This window comes from Podarcis vaucheri (assembly GCF_965113315.1).
Source record: "Podarcis vaucheri genome assembly, chromosome: 4".
NCBI lineage: Eukaryota > Metazoa > Chordata > Lepidosauria > Squamata > Lacertidae > Podarcis > Podarcis vaucheri.
Genome location: NC_138762.1, coordinates 94,020,861 through 94,036,191, shown reverse-complemented (window position 1 = coordinate 94,036,191; position 15,331 = coordinate 94,020,861).

Below are 15,331 nucleotides of genomic sequence, written 5' to 3'. Positions count from 1 at the left end.
ATATAAGCCCTGTGTCCCTGACTTCAGGGAAGTCCTGTCTCCAGTCAGGTTGCTTACATTTTTTCATAAAAGAAAAAAAAAACCTCAGGCTCTGTGGCCCCTTGAAAGTGTGGGCCCTGGCACAATTACAGCTAATCTGGCTTTGGTAGCTGGCAGCTAAGCTTGCTCACAGCTTAACTTTTTTTATTTTATTGACCCATATCAAAGCTGACTTGCTGCCAACTGTCATAACAGAATACCACACAAAGCACATAATTGTGTCTTTGGGAACTGAAGCAATGTAGCAGTTTCTTGGCAAACTGGCAACTGTAGAACCATTGTAGCTTCCAGGCTTCAGTTAGAAGCAAACCAGCAGACTTTCCCCATTCTTCAGTTAAGCATAACTAACATCATGTTTTACTTTCAAATTTAATTTACTTTCCTAGCATTGTTACAGGTGCGCACACACACACACACACACACACACACACACACACTATAAAGACATAGAAAGGAATGAGAGTTAAGGAAAGGTTTTAGGAGGAAGATTGGTTTGTCAGTGCCAGGGTGAAAAAGGTGACTTAACAGGCAGTCACACCCAGTTGGCACCAACCTGTCTTTCTGTTGATGTTCTTTTTTGGAAGGTGTTCAGCCTCCCAGTGGACCTTGATCCCCTGGCTAGTGATAGGGGCCACAGTGACCTTCCCTTCACCCCTGCATTATTTCACAGGGCAGTTGAAGTCATGGAAGTTATTAGATTAGGAATTTCTAATTGCAGCGTCATCTCACCATTCATTCCACACAGGAAGAAGAACCCAGCTGTAGCCAAGAATCTAGTGAGTTTGCCATAAATTCCTCTTGAGTTTTACATTTAACGTTGCTATATCTTCTGGAAATAGAACAGAGAGACATTGATTAAGCATCTTGCCACAATTTCTCTTATTCTTAAAGTCAAAGCAGTAATAATTAGGTGCATAAGACTGCCTCATAAAGTTTTCATCAGTGCACTACCTGCAACCCCACCACATTCTGTGGTTTTATAATACCACTACTTAGTTTTTACTGTTTTTGTCTTCTCTTGTTTGCAGTTTCCCCCTCCCTCCCTTCATTTTTAGCAAGTGCACTTGCCTTGGTAGTATGGCATGCTGTTTTATCTTGCACATCTTAACATAAAAACTTGACACATGTTTCTATCTTTAACAGTAAAGGGAGAAAATAAAGCTGTAGCAATTGTCTAAAATTCCAAATTATCATGCCAAGTTTAGATACTATGAGTTGACTTTTGCTGGGATAATTGGCGGGGAAGTAGAGATTCGTGGCAGTTGTTATCAAGCAGGTTCAGTCTGTGGAATCAAAATATGGGGGAACTAAATATAAAATATAAACTAAGACAGGCAACTGAACGATGGCAGAAGCTTCAAGAACTTGCAAATACCTCACTCAAATTTTTCACAGAAGGGAAAGCAAATAAAAGTGACATGAGGGTGGAAATCCTGTCTTTTCACAAAAAGTGTAAATGGCTTTTTTATTTTTATCCTTATGAAAGCCTATTTTAGCCCGATAGACAGTAACTGGTGAGCTTCATGGCCAAGTGTATATTTGAATCCAAAATCATTGATCTCAGACTACAATACTATGCATGCTTACTCTGAAATAAACCCTAATGAACTTGATAAGCTTGACTTCCAATCAAACATGTTCAGGGATAGTCTAGCATGCTCCTGCAGCCTGTCCGGGGCAAAATTACTCCTCCGCCACCAGTCTTCCTCACCAAACAGAATTAAGTGAGGGAGCAATGATGTGAGCTGTTGCAGGACATTGATCAGTCAGTGTAACTGATTTATAAAGGATTGTGTTGACTGTCAATTGTCATCAGAATGAGGCAGGCTGTTTAAAAAATAGCAGGTTCTTTTTGCCATCAATACAATGTTGACTGTGAGATGAGCAGCCAGGAGTGGCTGAAGCTCAGATGACACAGTGTAATCCATAGAATTAAAAAGGGCTGTGTCTTTTTGGGTGAATCTCTGACCAATCAATAAGTTTGGGAATGATGCAGTTTTTAATAATTATCTCTTCCACCAAACACAAGAAAGCAAACAAAGAACACGGTATCTTTCGAAACGAATTACAGTATTTTTCCAATATTGTGAATATTGCTTTGCATGTGCCACAGTATTCAGCCCTGGAACTTACAAAGCAATGCTTCCTGATCTCTTAAATGTTCATGACCATATGCCATTGCTGTTCTGCATGGCTGGTATTTCCTCACATGACACCTATGTGATGCCAGTTTTCATTTCCCCTTTGACACCTTTATCAAAAATCGCCTTTGGCATGATCCCTGCACACACAGGGAAACATTCATTTCCATATATTCCTCACGTCTCCCCTTGTTTGAGTTTCCCTTCTTCCCATCTTCCTCTGTCCTTTCCCACTCTGTGACCTTGAGCATGTGCAAAGGGATTTCCTCTTAATTCTGAGCAACTGAAACCAGACCCCATTTATCTGGGGTTATGAAAAAGGGACTTCTGACTTAGAAGTAAATAATTACACAGTGTCCTGAGTCACAGTATCTCTCACTTTAGAAAAGAAACAATGACAAAATGGGGGAGAATGCACTCCCAACTTAATGGGGGTGTCTTTGCCACTCCCAGGGCTCACCTAAGAAAGCACCTAAGAAAGGCTTTGGGGAACTCTTGGGTCACCCATTGCCAGCTACTCTTTGGGATCCTGGGGTGCCCCTTAATCTTGGCCTATGCATCTGGGTGAACCTCAAACTGGTGGGGTTAGTGTAATCTGTGGAGAGTTTCATGGGTCAGAATGAGGGGTCTGGAGAGTTACATTTGCCCTCCAGTTGTACACTAAAGATTATGCATAGAGAGAAATATAAACTGTAATTTGGAACAGTGTTGCACACAATCTGTGTATAGAGCTTGCAGAGTAAATAAACAAGCAGTTAGCAAGCTAAGATTAAACATGAAAGCAAATAAGGCATAAGCCATATGAATAACTGGATGTTTAGAGATATTTGTCACAGAAGTCCAGAGCATACTGACATGGATACAAGTCTTATTGATTATACTTTAGAGAAAATCAGATGTTGTATCTGTCAAATGCTGGAGAGTTAATATCCCTGTCTTTCTGCATTCACATAATATAGATTTATTTCCTGTGAATGTAGATACAGCAATAATACCAGCATTCACAAACAGTAACATATAATCTACAAATTCTTAACTGTAGAGGAGGGTGAAGGGAACACCTATCACATTCAAGCTGCAATACTGCATACACTTACATGAGAATAAGTATAGTGGTACTTCGGGTTACATACACTTCAGGTTACATACGCTTCAGGTTACAGACTCCGCTAACCCAGAAATAGTACCTTGGGTTAAGAACTTTGCTTCAGGATGAGAACAGAAATTGTGCTCCGGTGACGCGGCGGCAGCAGGAGGCCCCATTAGCTAAAGTGGTGCTTCAGGTTAAGAACAGTTTCAGGTTAAGAACAGACCTCTGGAATGAATTAAGTACTTAAGTACCACTGTACTATTGAACTTATGTGTAGACATAACTAAGGTTGCACTATAAGTGACTAGAACATATGATTTCTAGACATATAGAACTAGTGACCATAAAACAGTGATAAAATAATTGAAAATAGGTTCACATGCCAATTATAAGGATGCCAAACCTTTATCAGGGTTGTCAAGGCCTGATCAGAATCTTTGGTGTCTCCAGATCCAGGTCCATGGTACCCTTTGTATACACCATACAAATTAGCCATCCTCAGAGGTAAAAAACAAAGCAAAACCCTAACTCAACAAAGACATCATGGGTAGTGTGAAGAGTCTATCTCTTGTGTCTAAAGAAAGAATCTAAGAAAAGCCATGTTGGATCAGACCAATGGGGAAAAGCTACAGCTCAATGGTCACAGAGCATTGATTTTCCCCAATGCTTCCAGGTAGAGAGAGAAATATCCCATCCGGAGCCCTGGAGAGCTGCTGCAGACAATGGTTTGGCTCTGTATATGGCAGCTTCCTATGTTTCTGGGTCTGCCTAGCCCAGTGTTTTGAACACATAGAAATGTACATCTCTCTCTCTCTCTCTCTGAGAAAATGAACTTTAAAACACATTTTCTCCCAGAATACTGATTTCTCACCATATATTATTTCTGAACGCACTTCTGAATTTACTTTGATTTGTTCATTGTTTTCAGTGGAGAACTGAATCAGAATGTTTAGGAAATGTGAAAACCACTGATCTGCCCATTAGCCCAGGAAGTGCTGATCAGGTTTCAGTCATCAGTCCTGCCAGATGTTTCCTCAGAAGAGGAGCAATGGGAGAAAGATTCCCCCACCCACCCAGAAGATCCCACCCTCCACATCCTCAGAGAGCCTGAGGAGCCTTCTGACCTAGACATTCCAGTCATGAGACTGGAAGTCTCTATACCAATTGCCTAGTTTCCCAACTGACTCCTGGTAGGCTCTTGTCATTCCAAGCAGGCGCTTCATGGCTGTTTTCAGATGCAATTGAATCTATTCGGTAAGAAGGGGAAGCTTATATAAGCGTCTGCACAGATCAGGGTCTACCTGAGAAGCATGAAGGGGTGGAACCTTAATTTATTATATATGCTCTCAGTCTGAACTGAAACATTGCTGAAGCCGCAGTTTCAAGCTCAGGTAGCCTTTCTTGAAATGGGTAAGAAAAAACAGGTCCGTTTGTATCTGAGAAGCAATGTGTAATTTGACTATGGAGGCCATGATTTATCCGTAGGAAGGGTGCTTAGATCGTGGGAACTTCAGAGGCAGCGTAGTGAAGGGATTTGGGTTTGTTTTGCTTGCAAGATGTGAAAGACTGACAGGTCAGGATAGATATCAAGTAGAAATTGTTCCCGACTTCAAAACTGGAAACATGGGGGTTAAAATGAGTGTGGTCCCAGGGCATTGGTTGGGTGAGAATGGATTTGAAGGCAACAGCCATGCCTTATATGGAAAGGAATTAATAAAGGCATTACATGTGGCAGGCTCATTTTCACAGCATCTTTTTGCATCGGTGCTAAAAGATGCCTCCAAGGAATTCACACTGTTTCCTAATATGTCTTATCCAAGGGATAATTTAATTTCATAGTGCCTCATAATGCGCAATCTTCTAAACAGTGCTGGATTGCTTTGTTTGAGTCATCTCGCTTAATAGGCATATGACAATGATGGCTGGATGGAATATTATGTCAGCATTAGGTTGTTACGAACCAGAGAGAATTCAGAGTAATTTAGCCCTCCAACTCTTTTTTTAAAAAAATAAAACAAACAAATCAGCATTAAAATGCCTTCCCTTTCCCCCTATTTTAGGAACAAATAAATGCATTAGAAAAGAAATATAAATACGTAAAATCAATCATTATCATATCTTATCTTAAAAACACCACCACTATATACAGTTGACAATAAGCATCATTCACACGGGCTTTATAACATGCTAAAAGTTAGATACACTTTGTTAAGAGTTGAGAGATCTGTGACCCTCTGTGACATAACTCCCATCAGCCCCAACAGTGAATGCTGTGGTTAAGTGGTGCCACTCATCTGAACCCCCTTGCTGTTATTTCTTCTTCTTCTTCTTCTTCTTCTTCTTCTTCTTCTTCTTCTTCTTCTTCTTGCATTCTCAGTGCCACCAATTTAAATTTAAATGGGCCTAATCAGTTAAGCCTTAAATGGTGACACCCATACAATCTCGCAGGCTTACATTTTAGAGGTTAACGACTGACTGCTACTTTATTCAGTTTTTCTTTTTCTTTTCGCTTGTTGTCCTGCTTTATCCTCTCTATGTATCCAAGAATATGGCAGAGAATGATTACAGCAGCTTTTTATCCCTGCTGATGGAATGTGCCCCCTATTTTAAAATGACATGTTGATAGGTTTATAAACTTACCATTAGCAAGAATAATACTCTCAGGATGATATCGTACAACTTAATGGTACACTCTCTGTAACAGAGTAGGATTATGTCAAATTGGCATGACCTGTTGAGGCTGTCTGAGGCAACCTTAGAGCCTGCAGGGAGACAACAGCACACATTATCTTCGTAAAAAATGTTTTCTATGAGGAAAAAGGGGAATCTTAGAAAGGAAAGTGTGAATCTCCAGAGTGGTTCCATCCTGTTTCTACAAAATCTGCAACAGCTCCTAGAAAAGGCTCCTAGAAAAGTCTCCCAGAACAATTATTTATTGTTGCCAGTTAGTGAAAAGGTCATTCCTTTAGTAGGAACCCATCACAGACACAGAGGTTCTATGGGACTAATGGGGAAGATCTTCCAGGAACCCGCAAAAGGAGTGAAGCCTAGCAGCGCAACAACTGGGCTAATTAAGAAATTTCATCAGGTTAGACTTAGATTCCCCAGGCATTCCTATAGTTTTTTCTTCTTCACCAAATATAGGCTTTCTACAGCATAACACAGAAATTTTCTGTTCCTAACTTCTGGAAAGACCAACGATTATTTTTTTTAAAAAAAAAAACCCAATCAATATAGTTTCTTTTAGACATTAAGGCATTTCATTGAATTTTTAAAAACTGTTTGCTATTCCATTATTTATTTCTTCAAAACCATACATTTATCCCAGAATTAATACTGATAATATAAATCAGTTCAGGTTTGCCTCAGGGCTATCAGTATTTTGCTGCAGAGATTTAAGCACATAGTAGAAATTTAGGTTTGCACAATTAAAGTGGATTGAAATGCTATGTCGGCAGTGTTATTTTTCTAGAGAAAGAGGTGCTGGAACTCACAATGAACACCCCCCTCGCTCTCTTAGAATGGCACATGAGAGGTGCCAGAACTGAGTTCCGGCGAGTTCCAGCTGAAAAAAAGCCCTGTTTGTCACCCTAGAACATCAAATCTGCTTAGGGAAAAAGCACACCACTTCATGTGGTTAGGAAAGTGACAAGGAAAAGTGTGGGATTAATGAATTATTAACTTGAACATGTAGAAACATTGCACAAGCAAATCACAATGTATGTTCATTGTCATATAAACTCCTTGCAACAAATCAGAACAAAGATTTTATAAGGACTAGACTATTTGCTGCAGAAGCTCTGTGCAAGCAAATTAAGACAAATTTTCAATAAACAGGTTGTCTGGAGTAGCCCCATATCTGTCAACAGTTATTAGCCACTATAGTTATCCCTCTCCCAATTGCCACCACAGGGCTACCTAAGGACCATATTGCCTTGAGGAGAGAAGAGAGAGAGACTACCGATCACCTCAGAGAACTGACCTCCATCTAGCTCAGTTGTGGGGAACCTTTGGTCCTCCAGTTGCTGTTGCACTACAGTTCCCATCAGCCCAAGCAAGCATGGCCAATGGCCAAGGATGATGGGAGTTAAAGTTTGGCAGCATCACAGCTAGGGGGAGCTGAGGCTGGTCTCTCCTTCCCACAGAGCAACTCAAGAAACTTTGTTCCTTGCAGACATAGCCCTAACATCTGTGGACCAATATTAGTTTATAGTCTGTTGAATAACTTTCATAAGTAATTGCTGATTCATGAGTATACCATCTGAACAGTATGGTTCTTAATTCTCTGAACCATGAGTAAGAATGAACAAAAAGATGTCTAGGCAAGTATATTACTTGTGCACAGCAGATATGTTTGTGTACCAACATATTAATTGTGTATGGCCACGACAACCAATGAGTTGTCAGTGGACTTATTCACATTTCATCACCATCAGAATACAAATATCCCATGAGGCTGAGGAATACAAGGTCAGAATGTGTCCCAAAAATTCTTTTTCTTTCCCAAGACTCTGTGGATGTGTTAAGCAAAAATCTGCAGAATTTGAAATAGGATTACATGCCCCGTCAATGATCCTACACAGAATGTCAAATAGATTTAACTTCGCTTTTGGTTACATGATTCTTGATTGCAATCAAAATGTACCCAGCATGGACTTACACAGAGTGTTCATGATTTTTAACCTTGATTGGCACATCTCAGCTAAATAGCGTGCAGATTGAACATTCATGGATGGTGTTGTAAGTCTTGTTGAAAGACTTTCTCATTTTCATTTACTTACAGAAATATAAAATATAAAGGGCATAAAAGCTATTTTTTCATCCAAGCATAGTTTTGTAGTCATCAGTATGACTGTTTTTGGCAGGTACCACAGGACTGGAATGAGAAATCCTGTGGTTCAGTATTATAATCCGGGTCTGGGAGTCTCTAAAGTAATTTTTTTAAAAGAAATAAAAATTGGGTTTAAGAATAAGCTTAATAGACACAGACAAATTTTCAGTTGGTGTCCCTGCATATAGCCTCAAGGAGGCTCCAATTCCTTCCAGAATCCTTCTCATTCTTCCAATATAGTTTAAGTCCTGGGATAGATTTGGCATTCGGAGGTAGTGGCTTGTATCAAAGGGTTGATCTGGCAAAAACATCACAGTCAGATACTGGCTGCCAATTTCCTGTGTAACCAGAGTTCCATGATGAATGGTGAAATGGCAGTTAGCTAGATACTTACACAACAGCCCAGAATCCTCCTGATATTAGATGACCAATCCACTGTCTCTGCCTGATAAAAGCTCTCAAATCCACTGCCTCTTTCACTTTGTACAACTTGTCATCGAAGGAGGACAGTAAGTGATCCCTCTGTATTGCCAGACAGCCTACAGTCATGTAGCTGCAAATTCTACTGTTTAGTTTTTTGAACACCAAAGCCAGTGAAAATATTGGCAAGGATAATATTCTCCTGGAGCTTGTAAACCGTTCATAATTTGTATTTCAATAATTGGGGTTATTCTATTAACAGGAATTGCATTACAGAGAAAGAGGTAATAGAGAGGAATTCCTTTATCTCAATTAAAAATGCAGAAATATGTGTTATATGTCCTTTGTGTGCCCAGTTTTTAACAAATGTCTTTAAAAGATTATGTGCTACCTTTTGCATTCACTCCAACACAGGATAACATCTCTTTGTATTCCCCCCCCCCCCAGTTACAACCTTGCTGCTCACTTTTACATTCTGTATTGCTAATACAAAGCTGTTCTTAATTAACTAGATGTCTACAGAGGAGAATATCATTTCGTGTCCCCCCCCCTCCAATCCTTGAATAAAGGCAATAAGATTTAAAGATTCCTTCCACAAAGTCATCTGAATACATCTTGAATCCTGTCCGTATCTAAACAAATCATTCTTTTACATAGCTATGTAACATGATGCTAACGTTTATATAACACTCCAGAAAGTGCAAAGCAGTATATTCACAATTAAATTATGTCAGTAACCCTTACAAAAATCTCTGTAGTAGGTGAGTATTATCTGAGGAATCATATGTTCCCTGCTCCCCTCCCAAAATGAACCCACATGGAACCTTCGCTCTGCTTTAGAAGTGGAGCTTATCCAGATCTTGTAATAATAATAATATAAATAGTTTAAAACAAAAGCCTGAAGTTGACTAAGTACTCTGCCTAGCCATATAATTGCCTCACCATATGTTTAACCAGCACAAGCCCATGCTATAGATCTTTGAGTCTGGCTGTGGGAAGGGTTAGGTTTGAGAAATACAACTTCTCTACTCTCAATGAATTTCATAGCTCAGATGTGTCTCTGGCTTCGAAGGGAGCAGTTCTATGTGCTTCAGTTTAGCTAGCATAAATTTACACCTAATCCAAATCCTATTCAGCAGCATGGCTGCTGTTACTGTCTAAATTGAACTAATGTTTTCTTCACCCTTAGTGATCTTCGAATAGAAGACCTTCGGTCCCTAGATGTTGTTGGACTACAGCTCCCATCATCCTTGACCACTGGTCCTGCTAGCTAGGGATGATGGGAGTTGTAGTCCAACAACATCTGGGGACCCAAAGTTGAGAAAGGCTGCCATAGACTGAGGTGCAGATCAAAATTTAGCAATCCATCACAGTTTTTTTCTGAAGCTGTGACACAGTTAACATGTATCAGAATATGCAAATTAAATAAAAATCACCATCAAGTTCACACAGAAATGGAATGGGACGACGATCAGAATAATGCAAAAGTGATGTATACCAGAAATGTACAGACCACTACCTATCCAGAAAAGAGTGAGAATCTATGGTGCATATTATCTGTAACAGTTTTGAATTATGGTGCTGGAGGAGACTCTTGAGAGTCCCATGGACTGCAAGAAGATCAAACCTATCCATTCTTAAGGAAATCATCCCTGAGTGCTCACTGGAAGGACAGATTGTGAAGCTGAGACTCCAATACTTTGGCCACCTCATGAGAAGAGAAGACTCCCTGGAAAAGACACTGATGTTGGGAAAGATGGAGGGCACAAGGAGAAGGGGACGACAGAGGACGAGATGGTTGGACAGTGTTCTCGAAGCTACCAGCATGAGTTTGACTAAACTGCGGGAGGCAGTGGAAGACAGAAGTACCTGGCGTGCTCTGGTCCATGGGGTCACGAGTCAGACACGACTAAACGACTAAACAACAACAACATCTGGAACAGACTCCTGGGAAAATTATGCCTGACCACAATGTCCTGCCTTTAAGAGTCACCTGCCCTCTTGACAACTACCAGAAACTTGGGACCTAAGACACACTCACACCCATGGCAAAGGGTGGAGACAAGGAGGCCACCTCGGGAACCCACATAAATCTCTGTGGCTCCATGAAATTTACAAGGGGATTGGCAGACAGAACAAACCTGCCATCTCTGCGCTCTCAGCTTAAGCCTCCTATGCTTGCACATTGTCACCTTTGGCACATTCCATGGCTATGGATGGGTCTGCAGTGCTCTCCTGCTTTCTCTGTGGGAGCTGGTAGGAAACTGGAGGGGGTAGGAGGAGAGACAGAAAAGCATGGTCAGCATGCTCATGCTACAGAATAAGAGAATTGCAACACGCTGCAATGCAGAAATCATTTGCCCCATGTGGTGCTCAAACCCATGACCCTGAGATTGGGGCTGGATCTAGGCACGTCAAAAAAGCGATTCAATTACACGCATTGCAAACTCTTACAGGGAAATCCGGGAGGGAAAGACGGGACTCCACAGCACCATCTGGTGTCACAGTGTTATATCGCATATACAACACACATAAAACATTTTTTTCTTTACCAATCTAGCTGGGTCCTAAGAGTCTCGTGCTGTACTGACTGAGCCACTCTCTCTGTTTGTATGTAACTTTCATATTTGTGCAGAACGTCCAAATTGGGCTATGGAGGGAGAAACAAAGGTAGAAATGGGAGCATGTGGGCCAATAGAGTTATAGATGCTGAAAAACTTCAGTGACAGTTTTGAATAAGGGTATTCAAGATGAATTAAAGATTAAGTTAAAGGGCACCCAGAACTGTTGGTGTTTAGTAGCTATTTGCAAGATTGAAAGGCTGAAATGCATATATTTTCAGAGAGGGGATTTCATGGAGCAAAGAAGGACTGACAGAGTTGTTTGCCAAGTTCTTAAACTTCCATGAGTTGCCCCCATCTAGTGACTCTGCTTCCCTAATAGACTATCCAAGTCTTATTTGTAGGCATTTGCTTGTAAGATTCTAAAAGTTAACAAAAATATATATTCTTGGCTTACTTTAGGTCCTCTCAAAATGAGACTTTCACTCTGACAGGGGCCTTTTGGTTTTGACAGAAAATAAATAACAAATATATGGATTAATCAATGTTTGTCTAGGGGGCTTTAGCAGAATGTACACATGGCAGCCTAACCACCTGATCACTAGGTGACAACTTTAAAGCTGGCTTGCAGAAAGCTGTTACTCAAGATCACCATGTCCAAGAAGATTTTACATTTAAGAGACAGGATGAAGCCGTTTTAGTGGAAAGCAGAAAATCCTTTCATAAACAGGGGGCTGATCAGCCTGGCTTAGATAAAAATACACACAAAACTCAATATAAAGCTTAAATTTCTGACAGCTCCATAACTCCTGCAGGGCAGACGCTCTGGAGTTACCTGACCCCTGCTTATTAGAGACATTTTCAGCTGGAGCATTTTGAGCAGCAACCCAACCTGAACTTCTGCGAGGGGATCCTGCTCCACCACCTTCCATGGAAATGGAGATGCATGCTCTGTCACAAGGCCTGGGGCTAGAGATGTTCTCCTTCGGAAGGAGTTGCACCAGCTGCCCGTATGCTACCGGGCCAAGTCCAGTGGGGGGAATTCAAGAGAGTGTTCTTCCAGTCCTTCTGTCTGCACAAACATTCCTCTTTGCAAGACAGAACCATCCACCCTCTCCTACCTGTGCAAACTCTTCTGGCGGTTTTCCTGACTCCCCCCTGAAACAGGGGAAACCCCGTTTCACAAGCTGTCAGGCCTGATGAACTGTTCCCACCCAAGGTGTTTGTGTTGACATAGAAAAACCTTTATGGCATGCTACCTCAGTGTCTAAGGAAGCTGGTGACTCTGTGGTCTAAACTCTGAGCCTCTTGGGCTTGCTGATCGGAAGGTTGGTGGTTTGAATCCCTGCAACGGGGTGAACTCCCATTGCTCTCTCTTTGCCTACCAGTTCAAAAGCCTACTAGTGCAAGTAGATTAATAGGTACTGCTGTGGCAGGAAGGTAAATGACATTTCTGTGCGCTCTGGCTTCTGTCCTGGTGTCCTGGTGTGCCTGTAGCAGTTTAGTCATGCTGGCTACATGACCCAGAAAGATGTCTGTGGACAAATGCTGGCTCCCTCGGCATGAAAAGAGAGATGAGCACCACATCCCATAGTTGCCACTTACGGGACTTAACTGTCCAGGGGTCCTTTACTTTTAACCTTTTGCCTCAGTGCCTGATGCAATGCATTCTCCCATATGTAATTGTCCACATAGTGAGACCTGATAGGGCTGCGCTTTTGACTGTGCCACATTACCTCAGAGTTCAGTTTGCAGCAACTCATGTTTTCAGTTCAGATAAGTTCTGTAATGAGTTCAGATCAGATCTGTGATGATAAGATCTTTATGAATCTTCACCATCATTTAAAAATACATATTTTCACCCAGGGGATTTTTCCCACTCCTCTGCGCCTGGTATTTTTATTTGTATTAAGTCTTCTAGATTATGTGATGTTGCTTTTAACCACATATTATTATTTTCATTTGTTCAGAATGTTCTAATTGTTGTTGTAAACTGCTGTGGTCCTCACACTGCCTGAAAAGTTCCATATAAGGGGAGGTTAAGGGGTGATATGATAGCCATGTTCAAATATATAAAAGGATGTCACAGAGAGGAGGGAGAAAGGTTGTTTTCTGCTGCTCCAGAGAAGCGGACACGGAGCAATGGATACAAACTACAAGAAAGAAGATTCCACCTAAACATTAGGAAGAACTTCCTGACAGTAAGAGCTGTTCGACAGTGGAATTTGCTGCCAAGGAGTGTGGTTCAGTCTTCTTCTTTGGAGGTCTTTAAGCAGAGGCTTGACAACCATATGTCAGGAGTGCTCTGATGGTGTTTCCTGCTTGGCAGGGGGTTGGACTCGATGGCCCTTGTGGTCTCTTCCAACTCTATGATTCTATGATTCTATGATATAAACTAAATAAGTATTAGTGATGGTTCTGCTATGAGAAAAGGGCTAGGGTTGAGATTGGCTCAGTGTCTTTAATTATATATGTGTGTGCAACTGTAGCTGAGTAGAGCCATAATCTTCTGTCACTATCAGTTTCTGTTTTTCATTGAAAAATAAATAAGCAAAATACATATGCACTTGGGCAAATCCACACAACCAATTTGTCTAGCTCTGGGACAGGGACATGACACCTTAGCATTCGCCTCAAGTTTACAGAGAATTTACCTCCTGTGTTACAAAGGAACTTTTCTCACTTACATTTCTCATTCCTGGTCCTCAGCAGCAGCTAGTACTAAGCATCTGTGTCTTAGGAGCAACCCCCCCCCCCATTTTGCTACTTTTGGTTGGATAATCATTCTGTCCTACCCCCTCCATTCATCAGTCTTGAAAACCACCATCAAATGGTGTGGTTTTAAGTGTTCTCTCTCTCTCTCTCTCTCTCTCTCTCTCTCTCTCTCTCTCCCCCCCCAAGAAGTGTAAGAGCTAGCTATATTCAACTGTATTGCTTATATTTTATTTACTGCTACCATTTGTATTTATTTACTTACAGACTTATACCGCCTAAAAACACACAACACAAAGAAACTTAGAATAGCAGCAGCATTAACATTTTTATAAAAAGCATAGGCCACTTAAAACAAGTAAAATATCAATCTCTAATTCCTGCAGGCATAGAAAAGTCATCCATCTTCAAATAGCTCTCTGAAGGCCTTATTTAGGAGAGATCAGCCCTGTTTAAACAAATACTGTCTTAAAGTTTGCAGCATTGGGGCCAAATGAACCCTTCGTGGGAGTCCTACAATCTATTATCACTTGACTTCTTCATAAAGTACTTAAATTAGAAGTATGGAAATAACTAAGTGCTTTACAAACTCAAGATTCTCTTACCAAGATGTGTTTACCCAGCTTGGGTCTATGCTATATATTTGTAAGGAAAGGGAGCCAGCCGTGCAGTTAAGTAGTTTTAGACTGTAGATGTAATCTCTGTAACTGGAGTGGGTAGTTGCTCTGTAGACGGTAATACACATTACTTCACTTACTTCAAAATGTGGTAGGGCAGCCTTGCTAAATTTGGGGGGCATTCTCCTGGATGGGCCCCTTGGCATCTCTGCCAAAGACTTCCCTGATGGCATCAATGAAGGAAACAATAACCAGATTCAGTCTACTGGGCAGGAACCAGATCTATAGATCAGAAGTGTGTTCCTCTTCAAAGCCAGCAAGATCACAGAGATATTGGTGGCAATCCATTAGCATCTCCTTGTTTGTCACATCAGGATTTTGTACTATGCAAACCATTCTCTGCAGACACTTCAAGTGTCCCTATTTTCCAGGGACTGTCCCAGATTTACAGAAGTCGTCCTGGTTTCTGATTTGATCCAAGAATGTCCCACTTCTCCTTAGAACATCCTTGTTTTCATTGGAGAAATGTTGGAGGGTATGGAGTTATGCAGCCCCCAAGCCAAGCAGATAAGTAACTATACAACCTTTAGAAAACATTTGAAGGCAGTCCTGTATGGGGAAGTTTTTTTTAAAAAAATGTTTAATGTTTTATTATGTTTTTGGAGAAATATTGGAGGGTATGTTCTCTATAGCATGGAATATTTAACAGCCTTTGGGCACGTTGTTGAAATTTGTATACTGTCCTATACCTGCAGGTCTCAAGGCAGTTCAAAGGATAAAAACCACAATATAAAACCACAAAATACATAATCAAAATAAATATAAGAAGGGCAGGTTATAAGCACAGCAAAATAATAACACACAGTATTCCAGCTGTAATTGCCAGACACTGTCACCCATCCCCTGTTTGGGGCATTTTG